This window comes from Balaenoptera acutorostrata, chromosome X (genome assembly GCF_949987535.1).
Source record: "Balaenoptera acutorostrata chromosome X, mBalAcu1.1, whole genome shotgun sequence".
NCBI classification, from domain to species: domain Eukaryota; kingdom Metazoa; phylum Chordata; class Mammalia; order Artiodactyla; family Balaenopteridae; genus Balaenoptera; species Balaenoptera acutorostrata.
Genome location: NC_080085.1, coordinates 25,697,615 through 25,725,393, shown reverse-complemented (window position 1 = coordinate 25,725,393; position 27,779 = coordinate 25,697,615). Strand labels below are relative to the sequence as shown.

At 36.6% G+C, this 27,779-nt stretch overlaps 1 protein-coding gene across 1 annotated transcript in view; it reads right to left on the bottom strand.

The window, feature by feature from the left end:
* Positions 1-27,779, bottom strand: part of IL1RAPL1 (interleukin 1 receptor accessory protein like 1) — a 737,124-nt gene that overhangs the window by 670,516 nt on the left and 38,829 nt on the right. The window lies entirely within an intron of this gene.

The following is a 27,779-nucleotide window of genomic DNA, read 5'->3' as shown; positions in this document are numbered from 1 at the left end:
CAAATTAGTGTATTTTTTTTCTCTCTGATTGGATCCACAGTGATAAAATGAGAAATAAGTGCTGTACAGCCAAACAAGACAGAAAGAAATACAACAAAAGCGGGTCATGCTCTAGTAGTGATTCACAGCCAGAGGTGCAGGTAGATGGTTACTTTGCTCTGATTTCTGGGAGCATCAGGGGAAGTGTAAAGTAGAAACCACGGTGGGAAATGGAGCTGATGGGATGGGAACTAATTGTATTTTCTGAGTTTCCTGGAAGTACCATCTTCCAAATGGCATCTTGGCACCATTTTTATCACCTCTCCCCCCTACATACACACACACACACAGACACACACACACACACACACAGAACAACAGGTCACCACAGGGCAGGTACATCACCATTATTATTATCATGGAGAAGTTGTGGATTTCCTGCCTAGAGAGGGCAGTTGCTCAACCCCTAGCAACATAATCAATCAGACATAGCTCACAGTATACAAATGCTGAGCAAAAGGGCAAAAACCAAGAAAAGAGGACCTCTCACAGCAGTAGCATCTGAGTACTGCAAGCAGGGTTTAACTCACTAGAGATTAAAAAGAGGGCAACCTGAAGGATCTGAGAACAGGAAAATTCATGTAGAATTCAAAAGAAGGAAAATGATCAAAATGAAAAGGAAGATGTATGTTAGAGCAAAGAACACACATAATTATGGAATTATCCAAATTTCTTATCTTAAAATATTATCTAACATCTGATGAGCACTTAATTATGTGCTGAGTTTACAAATTTTCATTCCCCTTTCACAAAAACATCCATTCAGGCTTTGGACTCATTGTTCCCTCTACATGGAACTTTTGTCACCAATCAACTGCATGGCTTCCTCCCTCCCTTCCTCCATATGTCACCTCCTCCAAGAGTCCTTTTCTAACTGCCCTGCCTGCAATACCACCTCCCTATCCTAGTCGCTTGACCCAGATTGTTCTTTAATATTTTTTCACAGGACTCATTGCTATCTGACGTTGCATCATGTACCCAATTTTTGCTTGCTTTCTGTCTCCCCAACAGAATGTAAGCCCCTTGAGGTCAGGAACTTGGTCCTTCTAATTCACTTCTTTAACCTCAGTGCCTAGAACTGTGCCCGCTAACCAGCTCAACACACATTGACTGACTGACTGACTGAATTCTTGAGTAAATAAACAAAATAATGCCAAGATTTACAATTGAAGAAACTCAACACCAGCTCATATGTGGAAGTTCTGGTAGTCTCATCCAGCTACATATGACCCTAGAATTCATTCTCTCTACCACCATAGTATTCTGTTTCCTAAAAAAGGTAATTTAAATTTCACACCATTCTTTAATTTAGTTTACTTTTTCTACCAAATTTTGGTCTAAGATTCCTAATGAAGAGCCGTATTGAGGTACTGTCTAGAGTAACTGTGCTGGAAGCTTGGTGGACATCAACATCCAAGTCATTACCATCACTCCTGCCAATGACTGCCACAGAGCTGGCTCACCACACTAAATAGGATGACAGAACTGTACACAAACAGAGATGTCAATGTTACATAATTACATGCAGTATTTATCAACACAATTTTGTACATTTGTCCCATTGCATGAAATGAATCCTAGGTGGGATTTTATTTTAAACAGTTATAGTTCTGGCAATAAGCATGAAATTACCTCGTTTTACCACGATATGAATTATAATACAATTCTAGAATTACGTTATTGTAACTGAGGCCATCTGTCACAGAGGATATCACTGCCAGTGCAAAAGGCTGGTACACCTTCAAGGTAGCAGTATAAACAGTAAGATGAAATTATTCAAACTCTCAAAAGATTTGTAAGGTAAAGCAAAATGCTTGAAGCTAAAAGCAAAAATACTTAGCCTAGAAATTTCTAAAAAGTTAGTAACAAATTAGATCAAGAGAACAGAAGGAGAGTTGTGTTTTGGGGGATAGATAGAGATATTACTACATACTTTCAAAATATGCTTACTGATAATAGTGTTGCAAGAAAACCATAAATATTACTGAAAATTAGAGTTATTTAGTATCTATTGGGAAAAAAGTTTCAAACAGCTCTGATTCACATGCCAAGGAAAAGGCAGAGGTGAAATTAAGAAATACCAGCACCTTGGATATCAGAGACACTTTATGTTAATTTTAATATGGAAATAAAATGTAGGATCTATGGCTTAGGAAGTTTTACTACCATTAGACTAAATGTATGATGTTCAAAAGTAAACTATAAATTTATTAACATGTTAATACTTTTTGGGGGAAAGATGGCAAATAATATACGGAACAATTCAAGATATCTTCAAATTATTTTGATAAACACATTTAAATAAATGAACACATTTTTTCAATAATTAAAGCATTTTATTAAATAAGTGAGGAGTGCTATTTTTTCCCTTTGTTAACATTTCACCACATTTGCACACATTCTCACTCTGCATGTATCACAATTTTTTGCTAAATGATATGAAAATAAATTAAAATAGAGACATAATGACATTTCACTCCTAAAATACTTCAGTATGCATCTCCTTTGAATAAAGACATTTTTCTTATATAGCTGCAAAGAATGTTTTTCTTAATCTTGTCCAGCGGGACATCTCAAATCTTAAAAGAAAATGTGATAACTTAAAACCTAACTCTTGATGACAAGAATTGCCAATGATATGTTCAGTTTTTCCTTACTTCAGTATACAAGCTCTGTTGGCTTGGAAACAGTCATTCCAAGCCAACATATTTCCATATTTCTAGACACTGTTAATTCCATTATGTAAGTTACCAGGTAACCTTTATTATTTTTAAATTATCATTGGGTAATTCTGCAGGACAATAGTATTTAATCGGTTTTTCTGTCTTTCAGAATAAAATACCCTTCTGTAAGCCTCTCTCAGAAAGTTAGCTATTGGTATTCTCTTTCCCTGATGAGAAGATTCCATGGAAATACTCTAGTTCGATGTCTCCTATACAGCACATACTCCTTCACAGTCAATGGGACTTTATAAAGCCATGAAGTTGCATTGGGGGGTGGGAGTAGGAAGCACCATATTCATTTATTTTTGTTACCACCCATAATATTGTAGGAGATTATATGAAGACGGTGATGGAATTAAGATTCAGAACTAATTCCTTTACAAGTAGTCCATATTGATGTACTATTTCATGGACAAAGGCTACATAGATTGGATAACGTAAATATATTCAAATGAGGGACTTCCCTCACGGTCCAGTGGTTAAGACTCCCGCTTCCAATGCAGGGGCCTCCGGTTCAATTCCTGGTCGGGGAACTAAGATCTCACATGCAGCGCGGTGTGGCCAAATTAAAATAAGTAAATAAATTAATTAATTAAAATGAGATTAGGGAAAGCACTGTTGATTAGGTCACTATTACTACATATATAAGAGTGCAAAATATGTCATGGTAACAAGCTTGAAAGTTTCATTCTTTACAAAAAAAGTCTAATCATAGAGCTCATATATAATGCACCCTAATATGAAAATGTAAGACTTTACCTATAAAAAGGCAAATTATACTACTCTTGAAGTATCTACTTGAGTAGGTACATTGGAATAATGATAAAATAATTAAGGCATCTGTGATAGTGTAATACAGATACCCCCATCCTCTTTACTAAACAGATCTATCCATTCTTCAGCAACTTTGAGTATTGCCTGCTAACAGTTCACAATTGTCTCCTTCTCTTGAAAATAACCCTTGATTGACAAGAACCATCTTGGTGGGAAGTTTACATCCTCTTGGGTCTGCCTACTGCCAATAACTGACTGATGTGAGTGTAAAGAAAAAAAAAAAAAAGGCTGTTCCTTTGCCTGAAGTAGAGACAATTGTACAGTGCAGTTCGTGTTCCAGAACTCCTCTGTGTGTGGACCAGGCCGAGCTTAGAGGTTAACTGTGACCTCCTCACTCAGCTCTCTCCTCTTTCCTGCCCTGCCTTCCTCCCTCCCTCCCTCCCTTCCTTTTAAGTTTTCCCTGAAGAGCACTCCCTCTATCAATGGTGTGCATCAAAAATCCTGTCTTAGGCTCTGTTGTAGGAAACCTGATCTAACACAGATTTATATATTCATGTAGCAAGAACTACCTTCATTCCAGTTTCTGTCCTAGGGACTGGAGACATGAAAACATACAAGACATAGCCCTTGTTTTCAAGGAGCTCACAGTGTAATCCAAGAGACAGACAGAAACTGAAAGCACAATGGAAATGCAATGATAAAGAAATGCATAGGGCTAGTCAAGAATATGTTACATGAAGAGAAAACATTTGAGATGTCTGTTAGAAGTTAGCCATTCAAAGAATTGGCAGACAGATATTTAATTTGGAGGTGAACACAAAAGCAAAGGCACAGGAATAAGAGATAGCAGAGTTTTGCAGGAACTACAAATGGCTTTGTGGTGCAGAAACAACAAGTTTAGAGCAGGAAATAGCAAGAGATGGAGGGAAAGAAGTGGGCAAAGACAGACTGTGGAGGTATTTTTATAAGATGTAAAAAATGTTTGGCTTCTTTGTGAAAGCGATGGGGAAATATCACAGACTTTCAGTCAGGGAGATGATGGAGACAGTCTAATATTTCCAGATATGCTATGCTGACTGAAATTTTAGGTAGACATATAAGGTAGAAGGCTTTAGCCAGGAAAGTGATGTTACTGAAGGTCTGAAGTTGGGCAGTGGTAGTAGAGAAGGAGAAACGGGGAAGATTTAGGAGGCAAAATTGGCAGGAGTAGGTGAACGACTGAATACAAGCATCAAGGAAGAGGAATGATGTTAGTTTACTCTGCAAGTCATATCTTTTGTCACAGACTGAAATATCTTTCACATTCAACAAGAAAATCAACCATTCATGTCAAGGGGTGGGCTCTGTGAAAAGTTTTTCTAATTTCTTCATTTAAAATCTTTAGGCAATGAAAATGTAATGAATTTTTTTAACTTTTTATTTTATATTGGAGTACAGTTGATTAACAATGTTGTGATAGTTTCAGGTGCACTGCAAAGGGACTCAGCCATACATATACATGTATCCATTCTCCCCCAAACTCACCTCACATCCAGGCTGCCACATAACATTGAGCAGAGTTCCCTGTGCTATACAGTAGGTCCCTGTTGGTTATCCATTTTAAATACAGCAGTGTGTACATGTAATGAATTTTTTAAATGACTCACAGATAGACCTGAATGTGTGCATATATATATATATATATATATATACTCATATTCATATTTTTTTTAAACTTGCAATGATCAAAAATAAATATCTGGCATTTTGCTATCATTTGTCTCTACCCCTAGTGTGCTTGGAAAAGCCAAACTTGAGACATGACCGTGGCTAGGGAGCGTAGGCCATGCACATCAGCTATCATAGACATGGAACAAAAAGGCTGAGGCTAGATTTCAATGAGGTGAATTCTGCTCTTTGTCTGCACTAGCTGCTACCCTTTCCACATATGAACTTCATAAATGAAAATTGGCGATGCTGGAATCCTTCCAAGGAGGAAACAGAGGTGCCCCCAAATTATCAGCAGCAATGATTACAGCAAAATATGACATAAGTTAATGTTTATAGTATATGTTGGTTCACACAACACTTTGTCTTCATCTCTACTTTCTGGATTATGTTTATCTGATGTGGAATATTGCCAGATTCTTGCCTTTAAAGATATATACAATGTGACAATCTTGGAAGAGCTCTTTCAAATATTTTGGAGAGATCTGTGTGGGTGGTAAGAACTGAGGTTAACTCAAGAGACTCTGCCAATTATCAGGAATCCAGTTTCTAGAATACCCTTTATCTGACAAAGCCTGGGAGTTATCATCTGCCATGTACTCAATGTAGGTCATCTCCAGGTGGGTGCAGGCCTTGCTCAGGTGTTATCAAATTTCTTCTAAGATATGGTTCCCTCTCTATCAGGAGACAGGTGATGCCAAGGCAAATAGGATCCTGGTAGTATAGTTACCCCTCCATCATACCTTAGACTCCACATTCTAGCAGGTATCCTAGATACTAATACACAAAACCCCATGCATTACATAACACACACTTGGTAAGGATTTATTCTTAAAAGTGTTTGTATTCTTATGATAAAAAAAAGGGGGGACTTCCCTGGTGGCGCAGTGGTTAAGAATCCGCCCACCAATGCAGGGGACACGGGTTCGATCCCTGGTCTGGGAAGATCCCACATGCTGTGGAGGAAATAAGCCTGCGCGCCACAACTACTGAGCCTGCGCTCTAGAGCCCAAGAGCCACAACTACTGAGCCTGCGTGTGGCAACTACTGAAGCCCGCACGCCTAGAGCCCGTGCTCCGTGACAAGAGAAGCCACCGCAATGAGAAGCCCACGCACCGCAATGAAGAGTAGCCCCTGCTCGCCACCACTAGAGAAAGCCCACGTGCAGCAACAAAGACCCAACGCAGCCAAAAATAAAAAAATAAAATTAAAAAAAAGGAAACAACAGGAGTAGTAGTTTCATAGTTTCATAACCTATCCTTTTGTTTAGTTTCTTTTCTCAGTTGAGATCATAATTCTATAAAAAGTTACATCATGACGATTTACTGAACATTTTATAATAACTACATAACAGTCCATAATAGTGTTACATATAATTTACTCAGCCCTTCTGCTGTTAGCCTACCTTAAGTTTTTCCCCTAGATTTGACTGTTCTAAATAATTCTGTGATAAAATAACTTTATATACAATGTTCCACAACCATCCCCTCAAAAAAAAGTGTAATTTCCTCAGGAAATAATTCCAGAAGTAAAATTCCTGGATCAAATAATACATTTTTAAAGGCTTTATACAAAATTTTAAAGAGATTTTCAAAAACTGTCTCATAACCTCCTTTCACAATAGCCACCTAAATAAGTGCACTTTTTACTTCATGTGCTAAGATTGTATTAACTCTTATGCACTATTTCTTAAACTGAGCACCAAGTATAGTTTGCAAACTTTGGTGTCTTAAATTACAAAAATATAGCGTCATCAGAAACATCACTCATGGAAGTCCTAACCACGGCAATCAGAGAAGACAAAGAAATAAAAGGAATACAAATTGGAAAAGAAGAAGTAAAACTGTCACTGTTTGCAGATGACATGATACTAAACATGGAGAATCCTAAAGATGTTACCAGAAAACTACTAGAGCTAATCAATGAATTTGGTAATGTTGCAGGATACAAAATTAATGCACAGAAATTGCTTGCATTCCTATACACTAACAACAAAAGATCAGAAAGAGAAATTAAAGAAACAATCCCATTCACCATTACAACAAAAAGAATAAAATACCTAGGAATAAACCTACCTAAGGAGGTGAAAGACCTGTACCCAGAAAACTATAAGACACTGATGAAAGATGGAGAGATACACCATGTTCTTGGATTGGAAGACTCAATATTGTGAAAATGTCTATACTACCCAAAGCAATCTACAGATTCAATGCAATCCCTATCAAATTACCAATGGCATTTTTTTTTACAGAACTAGAACAAAAAAAAATCTTAAAATTTTTATGAAGACACAAAAGACCCTGAAGAGCCAAAGCAATCTTGAGGGAAAAAAACGGAGCTGGAGGAATCAGACTCCCTGACTTCAGACTATACTGCAAAGCTACAGTAATCAAGACAGGAAGATACTGGCACAAAAACAGAAATATAGATCAGTGGAACAGGATAGAAAGCCCAGAGATAAACCCACGCACCTATGGTCAACTAATCTACAACAAAGGAGGCAAGGATATAAAATGGAGAAAAGACAGTCTCTTCAATAAGTGGTGCTGGGAAAACTGGACAGCTACATGTAAAAGAATGAAATTAGAACACTCCTTAACACCATACACAAAAATAAACTCAAAATGGATTAAAGACCTAAATGTAAGACCGGACACTATAAAACTCTTAGAGGAAAACATAAGAAGAACACTCTTTGACATAAATCACAGCAAGATCTTTTTTGACCCAACTCCTAGAATAATGGAAATAAAAACAAAAATAAACAAATGGGATCTAATGAAACTTAAAAGCTTCTGCACAGCAAAGGAAACCATAAAAAAGATGAAAAGACAACCCACAGAATGGGAGAAAATATGTGCAAACAAAGAAATGGGCAAAGGATTAATCTCCAAAATATATAAACAGCTCATGCGGCTCAACATCAAAAAAACAAACAGCCCAATCAAAAAATGGGCAGAAGACTTAAATAGACATTTCTCCAAAGAAGACATACAGATGGCCAAGAGGCACATGAAAAGCTGATCAACATCACTAATTATTAGAGAAATCGAAACTACAATGAGGTATCACCTCACACCGGTTAGAATGGGCATCATCAAAAAATCTACAATCAAAAAATGCTGGAGACGGTGTGGAGAAAAGGGAACCCTCTTGCCCTGTTGGTGGGAATGTAAATTGATACAGCCACTATGGAAAACAGTATGGAGGTTCCTTAAAAAACTAAAAACAGAATTACCATATGATCCAGCAATCCCACTACTGGGCATATGCCCTGAGAAAACCATAATTCAAAAAGACACATGCACCCCAATGTTCATTGCAGCACTATTTACAATAGCCAGGTCATGGAAGCAACCTAAATGCCCATCGACAGGCGAATGGATAAAGAAGATGTGGTACATATATATACAATGGAATATTACTCAGCCATAAAAAGGAACGAAATTGGGTCATTTGTAGAGACATGGATGGACCTAGAGACTGTCATACAGAGTGGAGTAAGTCAGAAAGAGAAAAACAAATATCGTATATTAATGCATATATGTGGAATCTAGAAAAATGGTACAGATGAACCGGTTTGCAGGGCAGAAATAGAGACACAGATGTAGAGAACAAACATATGGACACCAAGGGGGGAAAGTGGGCGGCTGGTGGTGGTGGGGATGAATTGGGAGATTGGAATTGACGTATATAAACTAATATGTATAAAATAGATAACTAATAAGAACCTGCTGTATAAAAAAATAAATAAAATAAAAGTTTAAAAAATAAAATCCACAATAGTATCCAAATACCATATTTATTTTAATAAAAATAAAAGAAACATCACTTATCTGATAACTGAATGGCAATGGTGTCATAGGCATTATGTATCAACTCTGAACCGCTGACTGAATTCATCACACACAGTTTGCTCTATTTCAAGCTATTTTATTCACTATTATAATTGGACCCATTCACTTCTGTATACATCTTCAATGAAAGATTTGGTTAATTTCACTTTTGTATCTCTACAAAACCCTCTAGTTGGGCCACGAAACGGATAAGGGTATGTGCATACAGATAGGTCAAAAAGTGTTGCCAGCTTCAGGCATTTTATACCTTTGGGACACTTGTTGGACACTGGATTCAATATCACATGATGAGCAACAAACCAAACAGAGATCAAATTTAATCTGTTTCCCGTTTTAGAGGCACCTCACAGGAAAGACCTGTTGGATGGCAGGACACCCACCCTGCAAACTGATCCTTAAGAGAGTAACAAGGTTTAAAGTGCATATTTACTTTCATTTTGTTTTAGAGCATATAGCAGAATAAAATTCTATTTTTTAAGCTTACAAGTAATAAAAGTCTTTAAATTTTAGAGCAATTCCAAGTGGGCTATTGTTTGCAGCAATGAAGACACAAAACTACATATAACACAAGGCAGAATGGAGAGATTCCATGAGTAAAGACAGCATTGCTGAGGAAACACAGAGCAAGAAGTTTTGTTCTATCTCAACCCAGAACTATTTTCTACTTTTCAAGTAAACTAATGGAGGAGAAATATATAACTGGGAAGAGCAAAAAGAATATAAGAAAGAGATGGAATTTCAACCGTATCTCAATTCAAAACTTGGTAATTGTGAAGAGAACATTCCAAGTCCACGGGATATCCCAGTTAGATAGTACAGTAAAGGGTAATGTTGTAAAACAGTGGGATGGGGTGAGGAGAAAAGCATAACCAGGTAAAAATGAGATCAGAAAAGTGGGATGGACAAGACACCAGGCCAAGAAAATTGAACTCAGCCCAGTAGTTTACCAATTTTAGTGTGCATCAGCATCATCTGGAGGAGCTGTCAAAAGACAGATTATTTCGCTTCACCATCAGAGCTTCCGATTCAGGTGTTGGTTGGCACCTAAGAATTTGCATTTCTAAAAAGCCCCGGGGTGACACTTTTGAGAACCACTGCTCTAGTCAATGGAGCAAGTGGAAAAAGTTCGTCAAAGAAGTGGTATTTGATCTACATTTTAGGAAGATCACTCTAGTGGCAATACCAAGGCTGGATTGGAAGGAGACAGCCAGGAACAGGGAGATCACTTAGAAAGCTCTTAAAATAGTAGAGATGAAGTAAGAAGTGGGGGAGATTGTAGAGGTAGAATCGACAGGATGGGGAGACTGATCAGACAGGACAGATGGAGGAAAGGAGTAGTCAAGGATGACGCTGAGGTTTCAATCCAGGATTCCTGAGAGGATTGTGACATCATTAAAGGAAATAAGGAGCAGAAGCAGGTCGAGGTGGCAGATGACAAGTGTGGCTGGGGTAGAAGACCCATTTGTTATCCTATAGCACGTTTTCTGCATTTATCACAGGTGTTTATACAGCAGAACGTATTGCTTGCCTTGTCTAGTCTGTGCAACGAAAGCACTGCTGTGTATCTTCATATTGTGAGTTCTGCGGGGCATTAGAGTCCCCTAGAGTTAGAGAAAGATTCAAGGGAAATGGGAATGAAGTCTGCTGTGTATTTTAATATGCATTTGTTTTCATATGAATAATATCACAGAGATTAATTGTCTATTTGATTAACTTCTTGCAGAGATTGTGGGTGAAAATTAAACACACACAGTTTGTGTATTGCTCCTTCAAGTGAATTTCTAAGTGAGAATTTTAAAAAAGGTTAGAGCCATTTTTTTTAACTGATGCTGAGTCTATTTTTATCACCGTAGAAGTCTCATGAAAATACATAATATGCTATATACATATTAGCTTTACACACAACTATTTGGGTATTCACCTGCATTTACACATGCAATCATATATCTATTATGATGGGAATCTACTGACATACTGTATTTTGTTCCGGGTATTATAAGCAAGTATCTATGTACCTCCTGCGTGATCTTTGTTTCTCATTTTTGTCATGTGTGTAAAAACAACAGTTCCATTTTATTTGGGTAGAACTCCTTCATTTACATAGTATTTTCATAAACACTATCAGACTGCAGCAAGAAAAAAAGTGGTAATAAATTCAGAAAAAAATCATGGGGAATTTTTTGTATTTTTTCATGTGTACTTAAAGAGCCAGGAACAGAAAAAAAATCAAGTGTAGAACGCTTCCTTGAACCTTAAACTCTGCTTTCCAGAGGTTTTGTTGACACGCTCTCAGGTATTCTTTAAATAATCAAAGCAAGTAGAAATCCATGTTTAGACAGTAGACATTACATTGATTCAGATTTTGTCATTTTTGGCTTTGTTTTCCCCTGTCTTTGAGAGTGAAGCCTCTGGGTATGGGCTGATAAATTTGAGATGATGCACTTATGTGAAAAACTGTACTGGACAGTAGTTAATATGGACATCCACTAAATTCAAAGCAAATTTAAACAGTTTCAGTGTTACTCAGCAATTAAAAGATCCAAGTGCTGGCTTAAGTGAGATTATCTTCATAGTCTCTTTATTAATACTGATTAAACTCAAAACTAGAGGAATCTTCTGGCCTAGCAGATGCTACTTCATGATAATGTTTATCACAGTTAGTTATTATTATTTACATAAAAGTTTAAATTCTCAAAGAATGGCAGTTTGCTTTTTATTTGGTTAACTAGTAAATACTTTTAAAGAGGAACATGTAGCATATAACTTTTCATGGTTCATCCAGCTCAATATCCCTTCTTCGGCTGCGGTACCAAAAAGCCGTAGCTAGGTTCCTTCATGTACCTCTCAAAGGTTAAAAACCTAGACCCTTAGCAGTCACACCATTGAGCCTTTCCTTTAATATGTTTCAAAGAGAAAATATCTGAATTTTGGGGGGAAGGAATGGTTCAACCGTATTTAGTGTGAGCCACCTGTGGAGGGAGGCGTTCATTGATTCATTCTTTATTGCAACAAATATTTATGTAGAAACTGTTATCTTAGGCACTGCTGGGGCTGGAATAAAGCATTTGGTAATCTTACTGCATATCACATTAAGCAGGGTTCCCTTCCTTTGTTCTAAACTTGTAGCGTATATTGTTCCCACTGTATTGTCATAGGCAAGATGGGACATTTGTCTCAAACCTTACTTTATTTTTTCAATCTAGTATTCATGGATATTTTCAAAGCTAAACAAGGCACTGTTGTGGGTCCCTTGTAGTGATCATTCATTAACGTGTTTTTAAAAATATTTTTTATTTTATTGTTCCCTAGTTTTCAAAGGCAAGTTCTTGTCTTTGTATTTGACAGCAAGGGTCACACTGGCCTATACAAAGACCCACTTGGGTACCATGCAATTATGAGAAATAAATATGTACTGTGAAATGTATCAAGCCTGTGCATTCTCTTTCTTTATTTCCATTACTGTACCATGAAAGCGTCAATCACATTATTCTTTTATTCTATAAATTGGAAAATACTGAATAATTCAACAGCTCTGAAATTTCAGAACTTCATTCAATGGAGGAGCCATAGTCCCTGATCTCTATTTTAATATGCTGCCAGTTATTGCAAGTCATAATAGTACAATACAGGGCCCGGGATGAATATCACTCACTCAGCTGTTTCCTTGAATGGCTTCGGGGTATGAAGTAAACTATATTACATCACTGCCCTCATAATGAGATCGTTCTGCTGGATAAACAAGCTCCCTGCAGGCCCTACCTGCTGATAGGACCCAGTGAACCAAATATTTAACACTTCACAGAGGCTCCTCCCTGCCATTCTTCAATATTGCATGCATCATTTTCAAGAGTAAATTTGATGCAAAGAAGTAGAAAATTGAGCTACTGACTCCTGGGTCCGTTGCTACAACCTGGCTTAGTAACAAAGCTTCGATTCAATTTCTGGGTCCTGTGAGATAATAAAAGTTTCAAAGTTCCCAATAAGATTGTTGAAATCTAAATTCTTGTTCTATCTGACCAATTTACATATGGCATTCAGTGAAACCAGTCCGCCCAAGGAAACCACTGAAACAAAGCATGGAGTTAATGCAGTGTTAGTTCATTTGCTTGAAACAGTCACTGAAAAAACTGACTCATGCAGAAAATGGAAACTTTTTATTCCAGTGTTTAAAAGATGACACCGTTGCCTCAAAAACACATCTTCTACCATTAGAACGATGGCTCATGCATGAGAAAAACAACACAGCTTAGAAATAATACTTTGAGAGTTTTCACATGCGAGGATGTTAGAACACCAAGTTTGGCTGAGTTGTGTGTGTGTGCAGTGTGTGTGTGTTGCTTTCCCCCCTAAGTTCAGTGTTACAATTTTAATAAACTTACTGTCTCATAGTTTCCTTTCATAAACTGCACAACAGAATGATGCAAAGGCATGTCCTTTTAGTCAGTAAGTCATGTACATCACTCTCATAATGGAAGTACAATGCTGTAAGTTCTTTAACACAATCATGAAAAGAGCACTATGAGAGTTAGCTTTTTCTAGAGGAGTCAGAAAAGGACTTCATGGGGGCATGTAATAGACGGGGCTTTGAGATTCATCATAAATTCAATGATGGCAACTCTAAGAAGTGAAAAAAGGCAGGCTAACAATGTGAGTAGTGAAATAGTGGGGTTATTTGAAAAGAAGTTTGGTTTGCCTACACTACAGAGTTTGTAGTCCCAGGACAGGCAGTGATGGAGGAAGTGGTTGAAGAGGAAGGGCAATTTCTTTATTTATCTATCCTCATGCCCAGACCAGCCATGACCAATTAGTGCAAAGATGACCTTTTAATCAAGGGCTGTCAATTCCTAGGCAGGCAAATAACCCATGTCTTGGTTTCTTCAGAAAAAAATGAACTGGTCCAATCAAATTCCTTCTCTCTGAATAGAAACAAAGGGCTTAAGACAGATTTAGGCCAGAGAAGCTGTGATGATCACATGTAATTCAAAGTTAAAACAGAAAAGCAACTATGAATAAATAGAGAAAGCTAGTCCTAGAAGGTAAGAGTGGCGACAATGCACAAAGAGAAGCTTAGAAAAAGCAGAGAGACAAAGAGACCCATTAAGGAAAGGACCAGAGACCAAACAAAGTCCCTAGAACTTAATTCTTGACTTCTTTTTAGTTCTGAACCTAAATCCCACACACTTTTATAATAAAACGCTTTTTGAAATAATTTGAAAGGGTTTTGAACTTTGCACCTAAGGAGTCTCATTAAAATATTTTCATAATTGGAACAGTACTACAAGAAGCAGGATTTCATTTTCTGCCTTATCCATTAACATAATATAATATGAATTGTTCTTTAAATATTATTTGTAAAGGTTATTGCTAGTGGCTGCATATATATTCATTCCATAAATGTATATTATTAGATATTTAATTTGTTTTAATTTTCATTTTAATATTCAGCACTGTGATCAATATCATTTTATATACATTTTGTTTGAATTTCTGATTTTGCCTTCAGATTGAATATCTAAATCAAGATTACTGGGTCAAAAAATATCATGTTTTGCCAAATTGCTTCTGTAGAGTTTGTGTCAATTTATATTCCTGTATGCAGTGCATGAGAGTATCCATTTCACACCTTCCTAGCTATATGTACTTATTTCTGTATCACTGCATTCTCCCACATTCAGTGCCCATTCTATTCTTTCCATACCTGCTTATAAATCCACAATCAGTGGTGATCCTGAGGAAGTTTTCTCCACTGTATGTATCTTCGTACATTTTTCCTTCAACTTCCAGGTATACAGTGATGACTCTGAATTTACATATCTATCTGTGCTCCTCTTTGGTGACCTTCAAAACTGTCATCCACTTATTAAATTTGGTAAGCCCTAAATGCAATGAGTTTTTATTACGGCAGTTGCTGATGGGAGGAGAGCTTGATTATTTCTGTATTATCTTACCTTATGTGCGCCAGCTCAACCTGACAGGTCATAAGTGGCAAACTCTTCTAATACAATTAACCTTTATTGCTAATGAAAACATTTTGATATCTACCATGTTTCATTAGTACACACTGATAAACAATTTTAAATCTTTAAAGTTACCCATTGACACAAGAATAAAAATTTTAAAAAGGATCCCACATTTCCCTTTTCCTGAGAATTTTCATATAATGGATAAAACTAAAATCTAACAAAAAGTCTAATGTTAAAAAAGAAATCAATTCTAGGACTTTCCTGGTGGTGCAGTGGTTAAGAATCCACCTGCAAATACAGGGGACACGGGTTCAATCCCTGGTTTGGAAAGATGCTGCAGAGCCACTAAGCCCGTGCACCACAACTACTGAGACTGAGCTCTAGAGCCCGCGAGCCAAAACTACTGAGCCCTCACACCATAACTACTGAGGCCCGCGCACCTAGAGCCCGTGCTCCACAACAAGAGAAGCCACCACAATGAGAAGCCCACGCACCGCAACAAAGAGTAGCCCCTGCTCGCCGCAACTAGAGAAAGCCTGCATGCAGCAACGAAGACCCAATGCAGCCAAAAATAAATAAATAAATAAATATTTTAAAAACTCAATTCTATTTCAAGAAAGGTAAATTAAAATCGCTATCAAAAAAATTTTTAGACATTCATTCACAGAAAGAGAGACAAGATGAAAAGGCAGAGGGCTATGTACCAGATGAAGGAACAAGATAAAACTCCAGAAAAACAACTAAATGAAGTGGAGATAGGCAACCTTCCAGAAAAAGAATTCAGAAAAATGATAGTGAAGATGATCCAGGACATCAGAAAAAGAATGGAGGCAAAGATCGAGAAGATGCAAGAAAGTTTAAAAAAGACCTAGAAGAATTAAAGAACAAACAAACAGAGATGACCAATACAATAACCGAAATGAAAACTACACTAGAAGGAATCAATAGCAGAAAACTGAGGCAGAACAGATAAGTGACCTGGAACACAGAATGGTGGAATTCACTGCTGCGGAACAGAATAAAGAAAAAAGAATGAAAAGAAATGAAGACAGCCTAAGAGACCTCTGGGACAACATGAAACGCAACAACATTCACATTATAGGGGTCCCAGAAGGAGAAGAGAGAGAGAAAGGACCCAAGAAAATATTTGAAGAGATTATAGTTGAAAACTTCCCTAACATGGAAAAGGAAACAAACACCCAAGTCCACGAAGCACAGAGAGTCCCATACAGGATAAACCCAAGGAGAAACACGCCGAGACACATAGTAATCAAATTGGCAAAAATTAAAGACAAAGAAAAATTATTGAAAGCAGCAAGGGAAAAACGACAAATAACATAAAAGGGACCTCCCATAAGATTAACAGCTGATTTCTCAGCAGAAACTCTACAAGCCAGAAGGGAGTGGCATGATATACTTAAAGTGATGAAAGGGAAGAACCTACAACCAAGATTACTCTACCCCGCAAGGATCTCATTCAGATTCGACGGAGAAATCAAAAGCTTTACAGACAAGCAAAAGCTAAGAGAATTCAGCACCACCAAACCAGCTCTACAACAAATGCTAAAGGAACTTCTCTAAGTGGGAAACACAAGAGAAGAAAAGGACCTACAAAAACAAACCCAAAACAATTAAGAAAATGGTCATAGGAACATACATATCGATAATTACCTTAAATGTGAATGGATTAAGTGCTCCAACCAAAAGACACAGGCTTGCTGAATGGATACAAAAACAAGACTCATCTATATGCTGTCTACAAGAGACCCACTTCAGATCTAGGGACACATACAGATTGAAAGGGAGGGGATGGAAAAAGATATTCCATGCAAATGGAAATCAAAAGAAAGCTGGAGTAGCAATACTCATATCAGATAAAATAGACTTTAAAATAAAGAATGTTACAACAGACAAGGAAGGACACTACATAATGATCAAGGGATCAATCCAAGAAGAAGATATAACAATTATAAATATATATGCACCCAATATAGGAGCACCTCAATACATAAAGCAACTGCTAACAGCTATAAAAGAGGAAATCGACAGTAACACAATAATAGTGGGGGACTTTAACACCTCACTTACACCAATGGACAGATCCTCCAAAATGAAAATAAATAAGGAAACACAAGCTTTAAATGACACAATAGACCAGCTAGATTTAATTGATATTTATAGGACATTCCATCCAAAAACAGCAGATTACACTTTCTTCTCAAGTAAGCATGGAACATTCTCCAGGATAGATCACATCTTGGGTCACAAATCAAGCCTCAGTAAATTTAAGAAAATTGAAATCATATCAAGCATCTTTTCTGACCACAACGCTATGAGATTAGAAATGATTTACAGGGACAAAAACGTAAAAAACACCAACACATGGAGGCTAAACAACACATTACTAAACAACCAAGAGATCACTGAAGAAATCAAAGAGGAAATCAAAAAATACCTAGAGACAAATGACAATGAAAACACGATGATCCAAAACCTATGGGATGCAGCAAAAGCAGTTCTAAGAGGGAAGTTTATAGCTATACAAGCCTAGCTCAAAAAACAAGAAAAATCTCAAATAAACAATCTAACCTTACACCTAAAGGAACTAGAGAAAGAAGAACACACAAAATCCAAAGTTAGCAGAAGGAAAGAAATCGTAAAGATCAGAGCAGAAATAAATGAAATAGAAACAAAGAAAACAATAGCAAAGTTCAATAAAACTAAAAGCTGGTTCTTTGAGAAGATAAACAAAATTGATAAACCATTAGCCAGACTCATCAAGAAAAAGAGGGAGAGGACTCAAATCAAAAAATTAGAAATGAAAAAGACGTTACAACAGACACTGCAGAAATACAAAGCATCCTAAGAGACTACTACAAGCAACTCTATGCCAATAAAATGGACAACCTGGAAGAAATGGACAAATTCTTAGAAAGGTATAACCTTCTAAGACTGAACCAGGAAGAAATAGAAAATATGAATAGACCAATCACAATGAAATTGAAACTGTGATTGAAAATCTTCCAACAAACAAAAGTCCAGGACCAGATGGCTTCACAGGTGAGTTCTATCAGACATTTAGAGAAGAGCTAACACCCATCCTTCTCAAACTCTTCCAAAAAATTGCAGAGGAAGGAACACTTCCAAACTCATTCTATGAGGCCACCATCACTTTCATACCAAAACCAAACAAAGATACTACAAAAAAAGAAAATTACAGACCAATATCACTGATGAATATAGATGCAAAAATCCTCAACAAAATACTAGGAAACAGAATTCAACAACACATTAAAAGGATCATACACCACGATCAAGTGGGATTTACCCCAGGGATGCAAGGATTCTTCAATGTACTCAAATCAATCAATGTGATACACCATAATAACAAATTGAAGAATAAAAACCATATGATCATCTAAATAGATGCAGAAAAAGCTTTTGACAAAATTCAACACCCATTTATGATAAAAACTCTCCAGAAAGTGGGCATAGAGGGAACCTACCTCAACATAATAAAGGCCATATATGACAAACCCACAGCAAACATCATACTCAATGGTGAAAAACTGAAAGCATTTCCTCTAAGATCAGGAACAAGACAAGGATGTCCACTCTCGCCACTATTATTCAACATAGTTTTGGAATTCCTAGCCACGGCAATCAGAGAAGAAAAAGAAATAAAAGGAATACAAATTGGAAAAGAAGAAGTAAAACTGTCACTGTTTGCAGATGACATGATACTATACATAGAGAATCCTAAAGATGCCACCAGAAAACTACTAGAGCTAATCAATGAATTTGGTAAAGTTGCAGGATACAAAATTAATGCACAGAAATCTCTTGCATTTCTATACACTAATGATGAAAAATCTGAAAGAGAAGTTAAGGAAACACTGCCATTTATCATTGCAACAAAAAGAATAAAATACCTAGGAATAAACCTACCTAGGGAGACAAAAGACCTGTATGCAGAAAACTATAAGACACTGATGAAAGAAATTAAAGATGATACCAACAGATGGAGAGATATACCATGTTCTTGGATTGGAAGAATCAACATTGTGAAGATGACTATATGACCCAAAGCAATCTACAGATTCAATGCAATCCCTATCAAATTACCAATGGCATTTTTTTACAGAAGTGGAACAAAAAATCTTAAAATTTGTATGGAGACACAAAAGACCCCGAATAGCCAAAGCAGTATTGAGGGAAAAAAACGGAGCTGGAGGAATCAGACTCCCTAACTTCAGACTATACTATAAAGCTACAGTAATCAAGACAATATGGTAGTGGCACAAAAACAGAAACATAGATCAATGGAACAAGATAGAAAGCCCAGAGATAAATCCATGCACCTATGGTCAACTATTCTATGACAAAGGAGGCAAGGATATACAATGGAGAAAAGACAGTCTTTTCAATAAGTGGTGCTGGGAAAACTGGACAGCTACATGTAAAAGAATGAAATTAGAACACTCCCTAACACCATACACAAAAATAAACTCAAAATGGATTAGAGACCTAAATGTAAGACCGGACACTATAAAACTCTTAGAGGAAAACATAAGAACACTCTTTGACATAAATCACAGCAAGATCTTTTTTGACCCAACTCCTAGAATAATGGAAATAAAAACAAAAATAAACAAATGGGATCTAATGAAACTTAAAAGTTTCTGCACAGCCAAGGAAACCATAAACAAGACGAAAAGACAACCCTCAGAATGGCAGAAAATATTTGCAAATGAAGCAACGGACAAGGGATTAATCTCCAAACTATATAAACAGCTCATGCAGCTCAATATTCAAAAAACAAACAACTCAATCCAAAAATGGGCAGAAGACCTAAATAGACATTTCTCCAAAGAAGACATACAGATGGCCAAGAAGCACATGAAATGTTGATCAACATCACTAATTATTAGAGAAATGCAAATCAAAAGTACAATGAAGGGGCTTCCCTGGTGGCGCAGTGGTTGAGAATCTGCCTGCCAATGCAGGGGACACGGGTTCGAGCCCTGGTCTGGGAAGATCCCACATGCCGCAGAGCAACTGGGCCTGTGAGCCACAATTACTGAGCCTGCGCGTCTGGAGCCTGTGCTCCGCAACAAGAGAGGCCGCGATAGTGAGAGGCCCGCGCGCTGTGATGAAGAGTGGCCCCCGCTCGCCGCAACTAGAGAAAGCCCTCGCACAGAAACGAAGACCCAACACAGCCATAAATAAATAAATTAATTAATTTAAAAAAAAAAAAGTACAATGAGGTATCACCTCACACCAGTTAGAAAGGGCTTCATGAGAAAATCTACAAACAACAAATGCTGGAGAGGGTGTGGAGAAAAGGGAACCCTTTTGCACTGTTGGTGGGAATGTAAACTGAAACAGCCACTATGGAGAACAATATGGAGGTTCCTCAAAAAACTAAAAATAGAATTACCATATGATCCAGCAATCCCACTACTGGGCATATACCCAGAGAAAACCACAATTCAAAAAGACACATGCACCCCAATGTTCAATGCAGCACTATTTACAATAGCCAGGTCATGGAAGCAACCTAAATGCCCATTGAGAGACGAATGGATAAAGAAGAGTGGTACATATATACAATGGAATATTACTCAGCCATAAAAAGGAACGAAATTGGGTTATTTGTTGAGACGTGGATGGATCTAGAGACTGTCATACAGAGTGAAGTAAGTCAGAAAGAGAAAAACAAATATCGTATATTAACGCATATATGTGGAACCTAGAAAAATGGTACAGATGAACCAGTTTGCAGGGCAGAAATTGAAACACAGATGCAGATAACAAACCTATGGACACCAAGGGGGGAGAGCTGCTGTGGGGGAGGGGATGGTGGTGTGCTGAATTGGGCGATTGGGATTGACATGTATACATTGATGTGTATAAAATTGATGACTAATAAGAACCTGCTGTATAAAAAAATAAAATAAAATTAAAAAATTAAAAAAAAATTTTAAAAATCAAGTTATCACTGTACAATAATGGCAAGGTGTTCATTAATTAATGTAAGTTAAAGATAGGTTTGTATCTTAAACTGTGAAATCCACACACACAAATGCAGCAATTCACTTATTGTTTTGAATTTCACCACAGGAAAAATCATATATACATACACACATACATGTGTGTGTATATATATATATATATATATATATATATATATATATATATATATATAGGGAGAGAGAGAGAGAGAGAGAGAGAGAGAGAGAGAGAGAGAGGGAGAGGGAGAGAATATGTAATATTCCATATCAAATTCTACGGCTTTGCTTAAACAATTCACAATGAGAAGAGAATTATGGCAAAACCATGATGAATATATTTGCTATTTGGTTTCCTCCTCATGGCTTCTAGCCTCAGACCAGTCAAACATGTGCAACAAAAAAAGACAAATGAGTAAATTCATGCATTACCTTTCTCTTTCAACTTCAAGTCCCTACGGTTGAAATCTGCTTTGTGTCAAGTTCAGCAGTGCCTTCATTCCTATTTTTTTCCCCTTAGAATTAACCTGAAAACTTTTGTATCCATCCACTTCTGTTCCTTTCTTGTTGAGGGCAACTCAGAAAGATAGAAGAACAGGGGCTTGTTTTGTGTGCCAGGGATTTGGATTCATGGTCTATTCAAACAGGCTCTGATTTGTTCTGACAGGAAGGGAGCAGTAATTCCCCAGAGCTATCTGAGGGTTCCACTCCCAGCTCCCTTGTATCCCTGCACACTCTGATTACTGGCATGCAGTGCAAGGGTATCAGCATTAACAAGTTCACTGAGTTTGGGATCAGTGGGTAAAAATGGGGCCAGTCTGAGAGTGTATTATAAACAAGGTCCGCAAATCCTTGGCTGCGTCATGAGAAGCTCACGACTATGGAACTTTAAACAGTTTTGGTAATTCATGTCCACTAATGGCCTCTAATTAAGGCACAACCTTTTAAATAAACTGACAATTAGTTTTGTGAAGTGTAAACAAGAAGATAGTTCTGTAACGGGCTGTTTAGTCCTAAAGACCTTAGACATTCTGTTCAGTCCAAACAGTCACATATATTAATTGTTTGTTTATTTCACATTCACTTAAACACATATATACCTTCTACTGCAATTTTGAATTGACCCTCTTATTAAACTGTAATTTAAAAAAGCAAAAGAAATGGGGATAAATCGTATTTTTAAAAGATAACTATTAGTAACAATATCAATTTTATCTCCATGAAAACTTGCTTGTATATTCTCCTGAAAGAGACAAACTATACAACTATAAGAGACAAACTATACTTTCAGAACCTGGTTCCGTGATACAGATTCTCTAAGCATATAATGAATGCAGTAAAATTCCCATTTTAGCGTGCCTGCCTAGATATTCGATAAGATTATGATGTATATCCAAATTATTTTCTCTGATATATAAGCATGATTGTATGCTCTATTCTCCTTCTATATTGTGGAAAGTCCTTAATACACATGTATTCTACCTCCACGGTTCTAATTTGCTCATTGACTATTATAAAACGTAAACAACAAGTGCCAAATTAAGTAACAGAAAATAAAAATATCAACAACCCCAAATAAATGCAACACTTTGGGGTCAAGCCAACTAAGACTGACTGATTTTAAGGGAAGATATTCTTTGCGTATTAGCATTAACGATATGTCACATTTCCGAAAAACTGCATGGTATTTCACTTCTAATTAAAGAGCTTTGACTTACAGACACATATTAATTCATGGTTATTTAAATGTCTCTGAATAAGTGAAAACTATGCAGCTTAGACTCCATTAAATACACTTTAAACAATCGGTAGGAACAGAGTTCTACAATAGAGGAAATGAAGCCAAAATCTGGTTCTTCGAAAAAAATCCAAAAAATTGGTAACACTCTAGCAAGACTAACCAAGAAACAGAGTTTAATAAAATTTGCAGTGTAATAATTATCAGGACTGGTGTGTATTTTATAAATAGGTATATGTACCTGTAGAGTAACTGAGACTCTAGTCCCTGAGAACAAAGTATACTTTTTCAGTGCTTAAGTCAATGTTACATAATACATTTATAATTAAAAATTATAAATGTATATATTCATATAAAATAAATATTATATTCACACTCATTTTACGGTTCTGTTACAAAGGATCTATGGGAGGCGGAACAAAACAAGGCGCTGTAATTCTTTCCTTGTCTCTTACTCACTTCTGCTTCTGAGAATGCTCACTTAAAGACGGAAGTGTAACCAATTCAGTCTTCAGTCTGCAACCACAGATGGCTTCACAACTCTTATAAAAGAATAGCTTCACAACTCTTATAAAAGAATAGTAAAAGGTGTATTATTTACAAAAAATTCAAGTACACAAAAATGCTAACATATATATTCCAGAGACTATGGGGAGAATATGCCCCCACCCCAGAAGGTCTTAAAAGAAGATAATTCTGATTCTTGTCTCTATTAAAATCGTAGTAAGCTTAGGAAAATTAGGCACGCTTTTGATATAGTATATTTTGGGGCCAATTTGTCTTGAGAGTGTCAACACAAAGTAATATAATATACTATAAGCACTACAATAGCATGAGCAAAGGATAAAAAGGAAATTTTATCACTTTCATTATAGAATGTGTATATGTGCATCTAAAGTAAACTTAACCCATACGTTATTAATTACTTTAAAAGATATTAGAAAATCTCAACAGCATATTTTCTGACTCTTCCATAATTGGGAGGCTAGAATATGTGAGAACATGTTTAATTTGGAAATCTATAACTTTTAAAAAGAAGAGCACACTGTTTTAACTTTGCTTTATTGGGAGGGTGGGGGGAGCGAGAGCGAGGGAGAGGGAGAGGGAGAGAGAGAATGGGCTTTGCTTTATTGGGAGGGCGGGGGGAGAGAGAGCCAGAGAGAGGGAGAGGGAGAGGGAGAGAGAGAATGGATAATGAATAAGATTATAAATAAAAAGGAATTAACTGGTGAGCCAATTCCAGGGTAGTTTTAACAAAGGCCAAGTACTTACAGCCTGGACTACCTCTTATTCCCTCCTCCTCTAGTGTCTTTTCTATCCCTTGCCTAATAGTGATGGGAGGATGTGATAAGGAGACTTAATGCCTTCTTACTTCAGGTGAAGCCACAAACATGACTTATCCCTGTAAAATAAGCCTATGATTTCACTAGGGATTATTTTATTTCAATTCTGTACTTTGCACAGCATGCCTGAATATATTGAAGGACAGTCAGAGTCAAAGCAGCAAAATATTTTAGGAATAATCAAGCTTTGTGATCTGGATTCTTCCCTCCTGAGAGAATATTTTCGCCATCCTTACTGAGAATTATGTTAAAGACAACTGAGACACATACACTTCTGCTTCATCCTCTTCATGGTAACTGAGTATTGACTGGTTTGCTATGGATGCTTTCCCAGTCTATGTTTACTAAAATTACTTCATTTTGGGGAAAATAAGACAGCTAATAACATTCATAACAACTGTATGATATTTAATGCCTCCTTCCAGATGCATAAAGAATAAAATATAATTTCTGTCCTCAATGAGCTGCTCATTCTTTAATGGGAGGGACCAACACATAAATGAATAACTGTAATATAATATGAATAATTACTAATGGTGATATGATATGAACAGAATATTTTGGGACCACTGATAACAGAGGAAAGGTCACTGACCTCTAATCTTACCTAAGCACCTGGTAGAGATATTAATATTTCCAAATTGATAATAAATTATTCATCAGCAAAAGATTCTCTTAATAGCCATTCAATCTTTTGGTAACTGATATTTGATTTACATTAACATAAGACTTGGACTCTATGTAATGTAGTTATTTTTGGAAAAAAGTGAATCTGGGTTATATTTCTGACTGCTCTAACTATTGAACCTGTTGGGCACTGCATCGAACAGATTTGGAAACAGCTAACTCCACAATTTAAATGTTAATGAAGGGAAACGGAACATGGATTGTTTTCTAGAAACTCATACAGATGGGAAAAGGTTCTACCTCTAATAATCAATAATAATGAAGTTAAAACCATGATGATGATGATAATAATGATGATGGTGGTGGTGATGTTTCTGCCTGTTAGTAACTTAAAAAAGGACACTCAGTGAAACAGAGATACAAAATGGCACATTCATATACTGAGGACATGATTACCTACTTATTTATATCATAAAACAAATTCATTCTTTCATTCACTCAACAAATATTTAATGAATGCCCATTAGAACAACAACAATAGTAACTAATATGTACTGAAAACCTATACTGTGACAAACAGTAGGCTAATAACTATAGATGAATAATTTAATTTAATCCTTAGAAAATCCTGTATGTTAGGTGTTATTATTGTTATGCCCATTTTACACTTGTATCCAAGGACAGCAGTTAATACATGTCAAAGCCAGGACACAAACCCAGACAGTCCGAATTCCTATAATTCAAAGTGCCGGGCAGTATGTTTAGAAGGGCATATACACAGTGATAAGCAAAACAGACACAATAGCGACCTTCCTGGGGTTATATTTAGTTGTGAGGAGAGAGATTTATCAAGTTAACCAACAAATTCATATTTAGTCATATTATACACTGCAAAAAGGGCACCAAAGAAAGGAACAGTACTATGTGGGGGAAGAATAGCTACTTTAGATTGGGGAGCTGGGGAAGACCTCTCTCAAACTGGAACGTTAAAATTTACCCCAAAGGATAAGAAGAAACCAGACATGGAAAGCGCAGGGAGAAGAGCCTTCCAAACAGATGAAACAGCATATATTAGAGAGTCTGCTTGCTCGGCAGGGCTGAGAGTTAGAGAGTTACAGAGAAGTGGGCAGTATTTAGATATTAAAAAATGTGGATTTTATTCTAAGTGCAGTGGAAGTCACTGCAATGAAGCAGAAGAGACAAAACTTAATTATGCTAAAAGGGAAGAAAATGGGGGTGTGGAAGAGGGAGAAAGTTGTAAACCAGGTTTTTAATTTGAACAACAGGGTGGGTAATGATACCACTGACTGAGTTGAGGAGGTCTGAAGGAAGGACATGTCTCCAAGGAAGATCAAGAATTTAGCCTAGGACATGCAATTGGTTGCACCTCTTCTGGAAAGTTAGAAAAAAGCATTTGTAAAGAGGCTGAAAGGTTATCTTTTGGCCTACAATTTGTCCCCAATAAATAATTCAAACACTGAAAATGCTATCTGCACACAGATGGTTGTAGTTAAAATGTCAAAGCAATCTGAAAGGCAATCGTGGGGAATCATGGAGTGACGTGCATTTACAGCCATTAAAACCATACTCAGGAAGGCCCTTGTCGAGTTGGAAAAAAATTGGGCGTACTTTAATGAAATAAAGATTCATTTACATATTATATTTTATATTTATTAAGTATATATTTTACCTATTTATACTGCTTTATTCCAACTACAAAAATTAGCTGTGTACATGGAGTAAGAATGGTAGTTGTAGTACCATACACCCACAGATATGCAGACATACATACATAAACTAGGATGATGGGACATTAAGGGTGATGTTTTTCATCTTTGCTAAAATCTTTTAATTCTGTGATTGTGCTTATATGTGGGTGTGTGTACACATGCACACACACACACACATATCCTCTTGCAGGGCATTCTCTTTGGAGTGAGCACTATCCATTTTGGTACATTTTTTGGTCTTCCTCCAGGCTATCATCTTCTAGTGGCAATCCTGTTAAGTCAAAGGGTAATTGTACTTTCAACGGACAGGCAGTTTGAAAAATCAAGAAGTCTTAATTCTTAATTTAATGTCTATATCTTGGCATGTAGCAAAAGGATGAAGGACTAAACATTGCACAACTGGATTGGAAACCTCGTCATCCTCCCACTCGGTTTTCTTACCTACGCTCTAGTAAATTAGGTTAGGATGTTGTTCACTCACTCTTATCTATGCCACTGAAGTCTGCCAAATTCGAGTTTTATCCTCAGTTAACTCTTGAAACCTTATGCCAGTTTTGACCATGTGTTCTTCATTTCTGTTTCCTTTAACATATGGTAAAATAGATTACCCCAGAATTTAAATCCCAAGTAGAATGAATTGGGACAAAGAGTAAAAAATAAGGAAAGTTGTTGTAATAATTACAACTCTCCCCCAAAGCAATAAAGTCTAGGTCTCAAGAATTATGTCTTAAGAATTTCAAACTCTCTGTTAAAATCTGTGCCTATAAGAATATATACTAAATACCTAAGAGAAGAATTAAACCTAACTTACAAATAACTGTGGCTTAAAGAAACATTTATTTTATAGTGTATCAAATGTTTTATACTGTTTCTGCCCAAAATTTGACGATAAAGTCAGGGTATGAAAAATCTTAATGAACACTTTTCATTCAAACCAATTCATTTTCACTCAAAATTTACTGATTATTCAGTACAGAAACAGTAGAAATCATTTTTTAAATAAGCTCAGAAAGTATGGTATCATTTGGGAAAACGAAACTTCAAATAGAATTCACTACTAGAAGGCGGATATGAGCTCTGCTTTTTGTTAGAAATAGAAAAGGCTTACACCATAAGCCCTTTGAAGAGCTGCCAAATTAGGGTCATAGAAGTCTGAGCCTAGAGCTGACAGCAAAGGAAATCCAATTTGAGTCTGACAAAGAGAAGCTGAGGTCTGATATGTGTAAATTTATGGGATGGAGGATGGAGAAGGGGAGAAGCAAATTAT